The following is a 14,909-nucleotide window of genomic DNA, read 5'->3' on the forward strand; positions in this document are numbered from 1 at the left end:
GGAGGATATAACCCATGATTTAGTAGCTGATTTCAGTCCAGATCAGTGGGGAACAGCGTCCCTGGGTTCCTCTCAGTGTTGGCAATATTCAAGGACCTGTCGCGGACGCTTCCCTCTAAGATTGCCAGAGTAGGCTTTCTGGGACCCAGGGCAACTTTCAAATGAAGCTCTTCCCCACACACAGGAATCTGGTCAGCAGCTGCCCTGAGGCATTCTGGCTAAGCTAGTTGATTGGTTAATGGGACTCTGGAGAAGGCAGCTTCCTGAAGAGCCATGGACTTTGTGAATTCTGACTTATTTGTCAAGTAGCATCATTTTCATATAGGAAATATGGCCCAACAGCAGTGACATTCATCACGTTGTATGTATTAGAGACACAAACAAGCCTTAGAAATGATTCCGAAACTCAAACACCCTGAACCAAGTGATAGAAACAATCTTATTTTGAATTATTAGAATCTGTTTTCCTTCAATCAGCTAGGAAGTTTGAACTACTGTTGTAAGCCAAAATGTTCTGCTGAATACCTAGGCCTGCTTTTTCATATTGCTTTAAATTTTTAAAGAAATTTTATTGCTTGCATGTGATCATTTGTCCATACTGTTAACAATGCTGAATCTGTATAAATAGAAATCTGATTTTAGCTCCAGCTTTTGACTAATGTATAGTAAATGTCAACTACAGACTGAATAGATATGTTTTTGTAAACTAACTGCATAAAACTTTTCATATTTAAAGAGACACATCAGGGTTTAGTTGCAGTATTTGACTATTGAAGGAGTTAGTACAGAAACTTGAGGCTATTTGTGTTATATGCAACTCAGATGTTTTTCACTAAAACATAAAATTAGCCCCCAAAATATGATCTAAGTTACCTAGAAATCCAGTTCCTTCTCTTCTAGCCTGTGTTTTCTGGTGGCACAAATCCCTTGTGACAACCTCAGTATCTCTCCCTCTCCAAGGAAGTACCTAGACTGTGTGCCTTACCTCTAACTCTGATATTTTTTTATTCAATTTTTATTCATTTTTATCACATTAAACTTCCCAGGGCAACAGGAACTGGTAGATTCACAGTGCTAAATCCCTGGTCCTAACAAATCCAATACCAACTGGTTTCTTGTTTTATCTAATTTTTGTGCTTGTAGGGATTTAAACATTCTTTAGTTTCCCATCCCTTTTCCCAATTTGCCTCTTGATGCATAATTATGAATTCATTGACATGCACTGTTTTCTAAACATATTAACTTTATTTTAATGCTCTTGCCTTGATATTTTTTCTTTCTTATGCATAACAGAGAGTACTCAATGTTTGAAAAGATAGTGTTTCCAAGCAGATTCCCCAATATAAAAGAGATCTATTTATGTCCATCCTTTTTATTTTATTTGTGGCTCTCTGTTACTAAAATGTAATTCTAACAGGAGAAAAAAGTTCTCTTATTTGGTTTCTTGTACTGACCTATGTTTTAAAAATATCAGTTTCTTCAGTCTCTTCTGAAGAGCAATGTCCCAGTTGCTTTATCTTATAAAATGTGCCAAAACAATCAGAGATTTCTGTATTTCATATTCCCCCATGTTTCATTCAATGAGCTGCTTTATCTGCAAATTCTAACTCAAGACTGAGGTACATACACCCACCCCTAGAGGATCCACACACACACACACACACACACATATATATATATATATATATATATATATATATATATAGAGAGAGAGAGAGAGAGAGAGAGAGAGAATCCCTCCAAAGCAAAAAAGACTTCCATGTAAGATCTGCTTTATATGCACAAGCTTGATCTGGGAAAGACTCAGGCCAAATCCACTTTTCTCTTGCAAATCTCAGTGGGCTCCTAAGAAGAATACTGAGTCAAATATATGCTTTTCCTAGTGTTTGCAAACCTTCCTGAAGCTAGACTCAGCTGGCTTCAGACCAACCAGTTTATATTCTGCAAGAACATATACCTTGTTCTATGCCAGATGGAGTTCCTGCAGTTTTACTGACCAGGTTTTTAATAAGCGAAAACAATAATAAACACCCGGGTCATCATGTCAACAAAATCAGTGTCAAGAGCTAAACAGATTTTTCCTGTGTTCTCCTGTCTTCTAAATCCTCTCTTCTAGATCCATAACTATATTGTACTATGCTGTCTTTTCTAATTCATATTCTTGTCTTATAACCTAAGGACTGCAAAACATATTCAGTATAGGTCTACCATAATTTGAATGAAGAATCACTGCTGTATCATAACATTGGAAACTGACACGTTATATTAGCTTTCCCATTGCTCTGACAAATTAGTATCCACTACTTAAAGGGAGAGAAGTTTATTTGGCCCACAGTTTCCTAGAATTCAGTCCACAGTAAGCTGGCTCCATGGTAGGAACATCCTGATGGAAGGTTGCGTTAAGTCAAAGTCACTCAATTCGTGGCAGTCGGAAAACCAAACAGACAGACAGTGCTGAAGAGGAAGAGCTCAGAGACCATACACAGTGCCCAAATTCATGTGCCATGGCCAATCTGGACATACAGAATGTGGTTTACCAGGCCCCTACGTAGGTCCAACACCCATCAAGTTGACAGTAAACATCACATGCAGGCATGCTAGTGACAATTTTATAGTGTATCATCCCTCTCCTGCTTAAGTACTATCTCAAGACTCACGTATTTCTTGAAATATGTTCTAGAATCATTTTCTCTTGAATATTCAGACTCTTACTGCTTAAACCAAGGGAGAACATGCTTTTTTGTTTTGTTTTTGCACTACCACTGACATCTTATATGCAATAAGATGTCTTTCTTAACCTCTCTGTCAGACAACTCTTTAACATCCCTGGTTCCATCTCAAAGAGAATGACATTGCAGACCAGACTGGCCTAAGGGATGTGTATCTCATTGCCTCTTCCATCAATGATCTCAGGCAAAACCCACCTTACCTGAAACTGGTGATAAACTTGTAGGATAGCAGAAAGGAGGCTATTTAAATCACCTTAGTGACAGGAGAAGCCTCTAAACATACTTCCAACCTCCCTTTATCCCTTCCTACTTTAAATATGAAAGCTTATTAAACTGTTTTTGTTTCTCTGAGCTAACAGAATTCCTGTGATCCATAATTATACTGTACTATGCTGTCCTTCCTCCATATATTTACTTTAAAAAGCACTTATACAATGCCTACTGTGTGTCCTTTCCAAGTTCTGGTTTCATGGCACAGTTTCTGGAGTGTCAAGATTTTTTTCCAGTATGTGTCCAGGCTGTGGACACATACTGGTTAGTGGGCAGTGATGCCATGACCATATTTGTACACCCTGACCTGATTCAGGTCAGTCTGTCCTTCCAGCTGTCCTCACTGAGTGCCATCACAAAGTGCCTTGCTTAGATGATGTGTTTGCTTCTTCAGATCCCTGAAGATCATTTCCAGTTAGTAGTGATCCCTCCCAGTGGAAAGAGCTGAGACCCATCTGCTGCAATGAGCTTGTCTGCCTTTATGAGCTTATATTGCCTTTATGGTAACCACAAAGCCCACTGAGAATGATTGACTCATTTTTTCCCATCTATTGAAGAAGGTAAACATGACTGCAACTGAGCTTTAGTTTTATTAGACTTTTGTGGATTTTTCCTTAAAAGTTGTGAACTGTGCTTGGTGATTTTGAATTAGCCTCTTGCACTCACATTGGAATTCTCTAGGTGTTATTTTAATATGCACTCTTGCCTTGCTATGAAACTTGCCATGGTCTCTTGTGGCTTGGGAGAAGTTGGGTGTTGCTGTCAGGCCAGTAGGTTGTCCTCCCAAAGTCACTGTGATAAATTTGCTCTCTGCACAATGGGGAGAAAATAGATCAGGTGACACTTGCTCTATTTGAGTTCCCACTTCCATTCACAGATCAGCAGAGATGACATTAAAATTTTTTCCATTAATTTTTCCATCTGACAGAAGAGCTGGTTGGTGGGAGGACACTGGGACCTATGCCAGGCCTCTGAAGAGTGGGCTTTTGAAAACAGCCATGGGAAAGCATGGCCCAGGTGTTAGGTGATTCAGAACAGTTCTGAGACATATGAAGCCTGCAGACACAGAGAGAAAAGTGGAACGGTGTAAATAAGCATGCAGAAGGCCAGCGTGCACCTGCAGGGCCAGAGACCTGCAAGAAATAGAAACTACAGTGAGAATGTAAGATTAGAGGTGACGGATTCAAGGTGGAGGTAACTGAGCATTAAGAGGAGAAATGGGGCCAGTTCCTTTCCCCTAATATGCTCTATTCTTCACCATTAAACCTATCTCTTCTCACCCCTGTAGCACACAGCTGGGTGGAGGGAGGTCCAGATGTGTGGGGTGGTTGAGGGAGAGTCCAGCACACCTGCAGTGCTGTGAGGCTGGGTAGATCAAGGGTAACAATGCTGGGCCTCAGAACCATCCTCTGTCCAATCTGAGCTGTCTAAAGTCCTTTCTATACACAGACTTTAAGGTAAGGATTTGTGTCTTTCCATCTGTCCCATGTATGGCAACAGAATTAAGAGAAAAGTGGCAGAGTGAGCGGGTGGGACATCATCAGTCATAAAGTTCTCAAGGGAAGGGGCAATGAGTCATGTTTGTTCTTTGCTTCTGTGGAATTCTGGAGAAATCTGAAGAGAAAGGTGAATCACAAGGTGAATCACAAGGTACTGAGAGCAGAGAAGTTCTTGCCGACCACAAGCTTCATACTGACTTCTGAGGCACAGGGTCTGATGTGACTGTATATCAGAATTATCCAGAGAGCAGAGAGCTTCCAAATCAGAATTTTAGGAAAATGTGCAGCCTTTTGTATTTCTTATTGTTTTATTTTCATATTTAAGGCTCAACTAGTGATTCTGGCATATAGATGGGACTGAGGACCATTTCTCTGGAATGAATCTGTGGGTTGTTTAATCATGCCATTTCCCTAAGAACCGCATTTGGTCCAGAGCGAGGTCTAAAGTGTCAGGTATGCCCGTCCTCCTTTCCACCTACAAGTCAGAGCCCTTGAGAATCAGATTCTTTATTCAAGGCCATGACATATGCTGCAAAAGAAATCAAGCTTTACCTTTCCCTTAAGAAAATAAACTTGGCCCCAAGTTTATTATATAGATATAAAGAAAAAAGATGCGTCAGTCTCCATAAAATAAGATCATAGTTAGGACCAGTACACTAGGGCCAGATGGATGAAGAAAATGGAGAGAGACTGGTTGATACAGGACATTGAAGTGGAAAAATAAAGCAATAGACTTAAGTTCAGAAGACAGGAAGAAAAGAAGAAAGGTAAGACAGCAAACTGTAATCAATTCCACCTTAAGTGTTCTAGCCCACATGTGTAAAGGTGTTTGTACACAGAACTCACCATGCAGTTTATGATTAAAACTTACTCCTGTTTGGTTATCTTTAAATCACCTGGATAAACAAAATGATTATATTGTACAGAAAGAACGAGGTGAGAGACAGTGTTCAATTTTTTATGTCAAGGTAATCTGACCTTTCAAACATTAAACTCTAGAAAACATTCATTATACACTACTTTTGGTGAAAAGAAATAATTGGCCAGAGTTCTTGGTCTTTCATCTATGTGGCACTGACCTCCCCCATGTCATCAGAGATCGAATGAACAAAGGAAGAGAATGACTGGCTCAAAAAAAAAAAAAAAAAAAAAAAAAAAAAAAAAACAGCAATAACCTCAAAACAGATTTGTCTCAGAGGGTCCTATTATGTAAAGAATGAACTTGGCAATTCTGATTCTTAGAAATCTGTTAGCAATGAAGAAACGGGGGAAAATTAATTCAGAGAGAAAAATTACAGTCTTACCTCTTTCCAAAGTAGGCTTGTCATCAGTCTAAATATCACTGATGCCCTGACAAATACGTTGGGTTGATTTTATCTTTTAAAAGGTTCCATATCAGAAATATATGCCAGGGCTGCCATTTTGGCTCTCTAGTTTCCCTGCAGTCCAAAGAGAAGACAATGTGCATCCCCTTGAATCCAAGTCTACTGTCTAGGCACCCTAATAGCTGCTTGCTTCCTCTCCATGGAGAATGCTCATCCTTCTGATTCCAAAGCAGTGTTGCAAAATCCCCAGCTCAGTGGGAACCTCATAGGATCATTTAATTTTTCCCTACCCACAATGCATTGAGACAGAGGGTAGGAATATAACCACACAGATTATCTAGAGCCTTATAGGTCAAAAACATTTTTGTTGAGTTTTTTCATTATTATTGTTATTGTTTTTCATTTCTTTGCTTGATTCTGGGGATTAAACCCAGGCTCTTGCGTTAACATTGAGGGTACACTTTTACCATAGCTAGGCCAACCTTGAAAGAGTTGTATTTCTCTTTCTCTTTGTCCCTCTCTCCTTCTATGTCTCTCTCTCTCTCTCTCTCTCTCTCTCTCTCTCTCTCTCTCTCTCTCTCTCTTTCTGTCTCTCTCTCTCTGTCTCTCTCTCTCTGTCTCTCTCTCTCTCTCTCTCTCTCTCTCTCTCTCTCTCTCTCTCTCTCATACCAGGGATTGAACTCACAATCTCTTGCTTGCCAGGCATGCACTTTCCTGGCTGTATTTATCTCTTTAAAATACATTTTAAAAAGCAGAGCTGTATTTAGCAGTGCAATCAAGGCTGAGGTCCACAGCAGCCTAGGCCTCCTTCTCAAGGGATTTAAGTGCCAGCCCTGAGTAACCACAGGGCTCCTTTGCAGTCCCCAGCTCACCTGAGCCACCTCAGACTCTCCTTCCCACGTGGGTCAAGCCTGTGTGGAGCAGAATCCAGGTAGGCCTTTTCCTGGCAGACTCCCTGGCTTGCTGTCGGGGAGCTCCTGCTGCTAATACTTCCTCCAGCCCAGAATTTGTGGGCTCCTAAATCAGTCTCTGGCCTACCTCCTGTTGTCCTAAAATGCTTCCACATGGCTGTGAGATTGCTGATGCAAACAGAAAGGGACAGCATAGGCTTCTCACCCAAGATCAATCCTTCCAGGTACTTCCCACAGAGAAGGTTGACTGGGTTTCCTAAATTATAAACTGCAGGGATGGTAAATTTGGCATGCAGGGGTCAGGATGGGTTGTTAGGTTTCCATGTACTTTCTCCATTTAGAGGCAAAGAGTACATACTTTAAAAAGTAGAGACAGAAGAAAAGCCTCTATGTGCGTTGTTCTGAGTGTCTGCTGTCCTGTGATGTGCATGAGGAGAGAGGGGACCATGCAGCATTGTGGGAAGTGGGGCTCGCTGAATCCGCTTGTCTTTCTGCCCTTACCCTACAAGCGCAGCATCAGTTGGAGCAGGGACTTCCATGCATCCTTCTGCCCCGTAAGCGGCCCTTGCCTCAGGATGGGGGCGGGGACAGGTGTCCTGTTGTACTTTATAACCTCTGACATTGGACCTCTCTTTTTCAGGAAGGTAACTGATGCCTCAGTAAGAGAACTGGGACCACTGAATTTGGGGAGGAGGGCTACCAGATGCTACATCTTCTCCTCTTTCCTGAACTTCATTAAAATACTGTTTCATGGGCTGGGGATTTAGTTTAATGGCCCAAGTGCCTGCCTGGCAAGCGTGACCTCGTAAGCTTGATCCCCAGGACAAAAAAAAAAAAAAAAACTGTTTCATGATTTTGGTCTTTAACAGTAGTATTCTAAGAGGTTCAGAGAAGATTCCAAGAATGCAACAGCCCTCTTTCAAGTGTGTAGGGGCCGGGCTGGCCTGGTTGAGTTGTCTGTCACTTGAAGGATTTCTTCAAGGGGCGCTCCCTTGGGGTTTCAGCACAAAGCTTTCCATAGTCAGTGGCTCTGACACCTCTCACTGTTAGTTTTAGAATCCTATTAGCCAACCTATTAGAACAAGAAAATCAAGGGGACCAATTGAAAGAAAGATGCCCTATTGCTGTTGACAGAAGAGAGACTCAGCAGAGAAATTGGCTCTCTTTCCAACCCAGACAATTACTTTACTTGAGAGACAGGGTATCTGATCAAAAAGAAAAAAAATGTGATGAGGGGGTAGGTTAAGCATCCTGCTTTGGGCTTTTTGGCGTCTCACCTTATTTCAGGGGATTGCAGAGCCCATAATGAACCTATGGAATTCTTGTCATCCATTGTGCTATTCCTGTTTTAATCACGAGCCATACTAATGTGCGCATGTGGCCCTGCTCTCTCTCAACTATGCTTTCTGATTCCAGTGTACTACAGACAGACTCCTTCTTTTACAATTACAGAAGAAATAATGGTTCCTGTTACCAGGTAGTTACAATCCAAGAACTGTTTGAAAAATGACCTTGAGTTGCTTTGTTGTCATCTGAGCTAGAGAGATAATGTTCAGCTCTGTCTATCCTCCCCTCCTTTAAAAAGTAGCTCGTTGAGTGAAGTCTTAGGCATTCAATGAGAAGCAGGTGGTCCTCTGGTCTGAGGCCCAGGGAAAACTGGTCCTGGTATCTGCCAACTGGGTGAGGAAACCATGATCAAAAGTGAGGGGTCAATGCAGCAGTCACAGCAGCCAGGATTTGGGCCTCAAGGAAGGATGAATCGCTGTGGCAAGAGACTTTTCCCGTGGAGTCTGGAGCTGAGCATAAGGGAACTGTGAGGAGGGGTGCAGAGCTGCTCTGAGTACCAGCTGCCTCTCTGGGGGTGCATGTGACATGGGTCAGACTACCCTCAGGAGCCAGCATCTAAAAGTCAGCAGGCTACAAATGTATCCTGATGTGCCTTTCAGGCCTGCAGCCTCAGGTACCAAGCAAGGATGCTGGCAAATTAACCACCACAAAGATTTAATGTGCAGACAAAATACTTTTTGGTGCTCCATTTCTTTCAACACGTGCAACATCTTCCTCAACACACACACACACACACACACACACACACACACACGTGTGCATGCGCACACAACTACACTTTTTATTGAAATGAGGATGTAGTAGCATTAATGACAACTGTAGAGAAGGATAAAGGCCAATGGTTCTGTAACCAGCCAAGTGGTTATTTCATTTTTATAGGTTTCCTTCTCATTCTTGTGTATACACATATAATCGTTCAGGCATTTTGTAGTCTGCTTTTTTTCCACAGTGGCATATCATAAACACTTTTCTGATTACACATAGCCTCTGTAAATGCCTCCTTTAATGGCTTCAGGGTGTAACATCCGGAAGAATTTATCAGGATTTACTAGGTAGCATTTTCTGTGTATATTTAGGTTTTTCCTAGGTTTTTTATTTTGTTGCAAACATTTATAATGTTTTTATCACAATTGCATGGGAACATTTTTGCATCTCTTGCATTATTCTCAGAAGAAGAATCAGTACAAAGGAGGTTTTATATATTGTCATATCACCTTATGAAAAGGTTGTACCCAGTGCCACCTTTCAGTGTTATCAGCTGAAATGCAACTCTGACAGCATTTATTCTCCACTTTTGCAAACTCTGTAGCTGTAAAATGATATATCCAAGTTCCTTTAATTATCATTCTTTTCATTGCTAAAAGAGATAAAATTTCTTCCATGTTTTCATTTTAACCTGATATGAATCATTCATTCATATCCTTTGCCTATTTCTGCCTTTCCTATGAACTATTAACCCTTTTGTCATAGTGATACAAATTTTCTACAATCTATTAAATGCTGCTTTTCTATTATTCTGATGTCCAGGCATTTGGATATAATAATATTTGCCTTTTATTTCCTTTGAACATATCTGTTACTTCAAAGCATGGGTAGGAATGATGTCTATAAAGGATGTAGACTATTTTATCACATGCTAGTCTACAATTTAATTTTAAAATAAAATATTCAGCTCCGTTACCCATCCAGAATCTATGTTCTTATCTTCAGATGTTTCCTTTGTCTCTTCCTGAATGCTTTTCTAATTGGCAATCTACATAAGCACAGAGACACGTGCTTAATAATCCTGCCTTTCTATTGTTTAAAATCTGCTTCATTATGTTCTGTATTTTCACACAGTCCTCTCTGTTTATGTACCACTTATATTGTACTGCCTTATTCTTTTCCAATTCATGCCAGAGTGAGTAAATGAATTTTGCTTCATGGTATCTCCTAAAATTCAATTCCTTTTCAGAATAAAAATTTCTTGTTACACATTTCCAGATAAATATAATAGCAATTTTATTGAATTCCAAAATATATTAGAATTCTAATTAAATTCCAATACATCTATAAATTTAAGAGAATAGCATTTACAAAAACTAGTAGTTTCATTCTGTAACAAAGCACACATTTTCATTTTATTTTATCAATCAAATTTTAGACAGTGTTTTTTATTTCACTCTAAATGTTCCACTCACCCAAGTAAATTTTTAAAAATTTAGTATTTTGTAGTGATCTTTAGTAGAATTTTTCATGATGATTTCTTACTGAACTTTTTGGGATACTTGCCTTCATTTATTTCTAATGTTAAGTATTACTGTTTTTAGATAGAAAAGCAATAGCATTTTTTTCATTGTCACTTATATAAAAAGAAGTGCAAAGCCCTTAGTTAACATAAGGACTCTATCATATTTAAGAGGTGTTCTGTGATCTTCTAGAAAGAGCTCTTTCATACTTTGATGACATGAGGTGAAGAGAGTTTTAAAACATTATTTGTATATCGAGAAAGTGACTTCACATGCTGTAAGAGTTCCCAGGGACATGGCAACAAAGCTGAGTGGGGGGTTATGTTAGACTTTTCAAGAAGTCTTCCTAGGGCATTAATCTACTAATTGAACTTCAAAGGACCCAGGATCCCAAAGTAGAATTTAGGGTTCCAGATTATAAAACATGATGGCTTGGAGATCTAGCGGTCTTGAGACATTTGTATGTGCTGGATAGATGGTGAGTCCACCCTCTCCTTAGTTACAATATCTGGTTTACCTTACTGGGAGGCAGAGTCCCCTGGGAACTACAAAAAGAAATGTCAGTGATGGAAATTAATTTTGAAACTACAAGTGAAATGATTGAATTAATGATCCAGGGAGCATTTTTTTCTCCTCTGGACATGGCATCAGGGACTTTTCCCTGACCCACCCTCATCCTGTAAAGTGGTACCAAATATTTTCCTTCTGTTAGTGATGACAGCCAAGGACATTTGTGGCAGAGACAAGACTGCCATTCTGATAAAGCTTCCCAGTGTGAAGGTCTAGACCCCTCTTAATGAATAGATGTCTCCAGTCTTCCATGTATCATATCATACCTTTTTTGAAGCATTAGTCCACAGTGAATATGAAATGGGGCAAGCACTTTGCAGAACTTGTTTTTAGCCCCAAGTTCAAACCCAAACTCTCCGCTTATAAGCCAGTTCTGGAAAGTTTCTTAAATTCTCTCATTTTTGACTTACCTGTTGTTTCCAACTGCAAAATGGAGCTATGTTCATTTATTTGAGGCATAACTTCCATGTGTTTGGTTCTGATAAAAATGACATAGTATAACAAATGGCATACAAAGACCCAGGACTCATGGGGCTGTGCTTAAGGGAAGCAGGGTAAACACAGATTCAGAAGCAACACATGATTTCATGTCCATTAATAAGAAGGCCATTAGAAATAATAATGAAAATGTGATAAAGTGATTTTGAAAAGGATGATCAGAAATTTTTCTAAGGCTGCTTCACCACAGAAATGAGTAAAAGGGAAAATTAGCTTTGAGAACAGTGGAGGAAGAGCATCCCAGCCTTTACAAAGGTCCTGAGGCAGAAGCATGCTTATCTGAAAAGTAAAGCTGGCCAGTGTGACTGGAGCAGTGGGACTCATGGGGAGCATGCTACTGGAGGGTGAGTGCAGAGAGGCATGAGGACTCATGTGCAGCAGAGTTCAAAAACAACACTCAGCTGGCCAAGTCAAAACAACTGTCTAGGCCAAGAATGGTTTTTCAATCTCAAGAAATTTGCTTTTAATAAGAGGGCAGGATACGACACATGTCATATGTCATCCACAAAGCCTAAGAAACTTTGCTATTTGATATCTTACAGATAAAATTTTCCAATTCCTGATGCAGGATCTTAGAGGTCCAGCAAGGACTTTGCACCTGTAACTGGGATTGGAAGCCTCTGGGGTGGGAGAGGGTTGAGAACAGAGGCCCATGCTGTGATTTACAGTTTTGAAAGAATGACTCTGGGGTCGGGGATATGGTTCAGCGGCCCAACACCTGCCTGGCAAACATGAGGTCCTGAGTTCGAGTCCCAGTACCAAAAGGAATGGCTCTGCTTGTGGTGGCTCCCACACAGTAGGAGAACAAGACAGAGGAGGAGCTTAGTTAGGACACCACTCATAGTCCAGGCAAGACACGGAGCTGCAGAATGGACCAGCCGGGCAGCAGCAGGTTGCTGAGTAATTGGATGCAGTATTTTGAAGGTGGCACCAAAGTAGCTGTTGACTGACTATGGAATGTGAGAATTAAAAGGGTTAGGGTTAGGGTTAGAATGTGAGAATTAAAAGGGAGTCAAGGATGCCCCTGAGGGATTTGCTCTACGCACCCCTCCTAATGCTGTGGAACTGAGTGACAGAACTGTCCTTTCTAACCCCAAGGCCTGATCCCTCCATTCAGCCACCATTGCGCAGTCAGAGTTCCTAAAGCACAGTTTTGATCATGAAGGGGAAGTCTTTCCAAGAACGTACCCTCGGGGCCTGTGAGCTGGGGGCAGAGTCCACCCCCTGGGCTTTTCAGTCTTAGCCTGCTAGTCTCTAGGTGTCCCATTCTCCAGCCCAGGCACTGGGAACAACTGCAGGTCCCTAAGTGTATTGCCGCTTCCATTCCCTGGTCTTGGGCCCTGTAGCTTCCTCTCTCTCAGCATCAGCAGTCACAGCCTGTGGCTAATCTGCTGTCACAATAAAGCTGTCCTTAAAGCATCCTCCTGTCTTTCCTAGTCTAGCCCAGAACTCTGCTTCACCATTTTTAACGGCATGATGTTTCTATTTGTAACTTGACTTATATCCTCCACCCAGCTACAGAAAAAGAGATAGTATGACATGTGATTAAATACCCTTGTCTTTGTTAAGGCCCAACTCTGTGTTTAGATTTTGAACAAGTTGCTTAATTGCTTTAAGCCTCAGTTTGCACAGCTTTACAATGGGATCCCTACCATAGTCATTTTGTAGTGTTAATTAAGAGAGAATGAGAGGATTCATGTGTATGACAGCACAGTTCTGTGCCTATTATAAGGTTCAACACCATTAGGCTCGAGCTGTACCAGCTCTAGGAAGGCACTGAAAAGTCTGTTCGCCCCCTCTTCTTACTGTTGTCTTGTGTCCCTGCTTTACACACAGCAGCCAAGTGGGGGTATAAAGAGCTGAACAAGCTCAGAATCTGACTCTAAGTCCGCAGCGCCCTACCCTACATCCGCTGTGATGAGATGTGACACCCGTCCTCCCTGAGTCCCATGTTCCTCACATACAAACTTGAGGAAGTCATCTCTACCTCGAGAATTGCTGTGATTTGGTGGCGTATGGTGTGTCACAACCCCATGATGAGAACTGCCAAGGGCTCTGCCCAGAAAATCCCTCTGCCATTCCAAAGTGCAACCAACCATTCCCTTAAAAAATGGTTCTTAGAATGTCCCTGGACCCGCAGCATCAGTGTGGCCTAGCACTTGTTGGAAATGCAGATTCACAGGCCACACTCCTGGCTTAGGGGATGGCACACATGGAGTAGGGGTTGTGTGATTCTGACATTCGCCAGAATCCAAGGGCTACCACATTACAGAAGGGACCATTTGGAATGGGAAGTCTCCTGGCTTCTGCCTTCCCAATATATCTTAGTGGGATCCTTACATGCCACTGTTTTTCTGCCCTGTAATGAGGGCCATGAGGATTGAGAGATGTTTCTTAAAGTGTCAGAGAAGTAGAGGAGGTCAGGCTCTTTAGGGCTGCTTTCTGGGCTTGGTATCTCTGGACTTTTGACTTTGAAGGATTCCAGAGCTGATAGGGATTCAGAGGAGCTGGAAGAAGGTGAGACCCACAGTTAACACACAAGATGTAAGTTAGTCAGTCATTCTGCTTGAGACATAGCCCAGCTTGGGCGTATGTGCCCACAAAATGAGCCTTTGGGAGCTGCTGGTTAACTTGCGAGAATATAAATGTTTAGGGACAGTTTTAGTTAGACTGACAAGATGTGAAAATTATTTAGTGTGTTTAATTTTAATGTAAGGTGTTGACACATTTGTAAATATAGAAACTGAAGTTCGTGCAAATGATTTCACAAATTTTGGAAATATTGTGAAGAGCACTGTAATTCCTACATGCTACCGAAGTCTGGAGAGTGCTTAAATATCTCCAAAGCAGTAAGAAGGAGTACAGCCGCATTTATATTCAGTTATCAGCTTTTTTGGAACATGATACCACACTTATCTTTCTTCCTCTTCTTTAGGCTCATTGTGTGACATGAAAAATCATCTCTTTGATGGAGTGGTTCTCTTTAATTCAAATAGAGTCTGAGTGAAATTACTCAAGGCTGTATTATCCAGACCTCTGCCTTCCTCCTGCCACCGGGCTTCTCTTCGACTGTGGTCTCCCTGCGGTTGGAGGGGAGCCCCGGGGCAGGACAGAGGCTCAGTCAGCCCTGTCCACGTAGGACCACTTTTCTCAATAAAGGGTGCTGGCAGCAGAAGAACAGCATTAGAAGTTCTCAGTAAATATTATCTCAGGCTTTGGGTTCCCTTTTGTGCAAGTTTGGTGGGTGGGGCAAAGCATGGCTGTGTGATCACGATTTTTTGACAGTGTGGGGACAGGTTAGTGTGGTGGCGAGAGATTTAGGTAATAGAGTGGATAGTCTGATGCCAAAAATTCTAAAATTTTATGCAGGATTCGGTGTTTCCATTCTACCTCTCACTTATGGATGGAATAAACTATAGTTTGCTCTCATGTAGACCACTCAGCACAGCAGTGTGTGGCCATCTCCCCCTCCTGCATCTCACATTAGCCATTTGGGCAGCCACAGAAGCAATGGCCAAAGTACAGCTTCAGG

At 41.4% G+C, this 14,909-nt stretch overlaps 1 protein-coding gene across 1 annotated transcript in view; it reads left to right on the plus strand.

The window, feature by feature from the left end:
• The window catches only part of Ryr3 (ryanodine receptor 3), a 556,876-nt gene that overhangs the window by 226,708 nt on the left and 315,259 nt on the right, over positions 1 to 14,909 (plus strand).

This window comes from Cavia porcellus, unplaced genomic scaffold (assembly GCF_034190915.1).
Source record: "Cavia porcellus strain 051 isolate PalLab524CR breed Dunkin Hartley unplaced genomic scaffold, mCavPor4.1 scaffold_6, whole genome shotgun sequence".
Taxonomy (NCBI): Eukaryota; Metazoa; Chordata; class Mammalia; order Rodentia; family Caviidae; genus Cavia; species Cavia porcellus.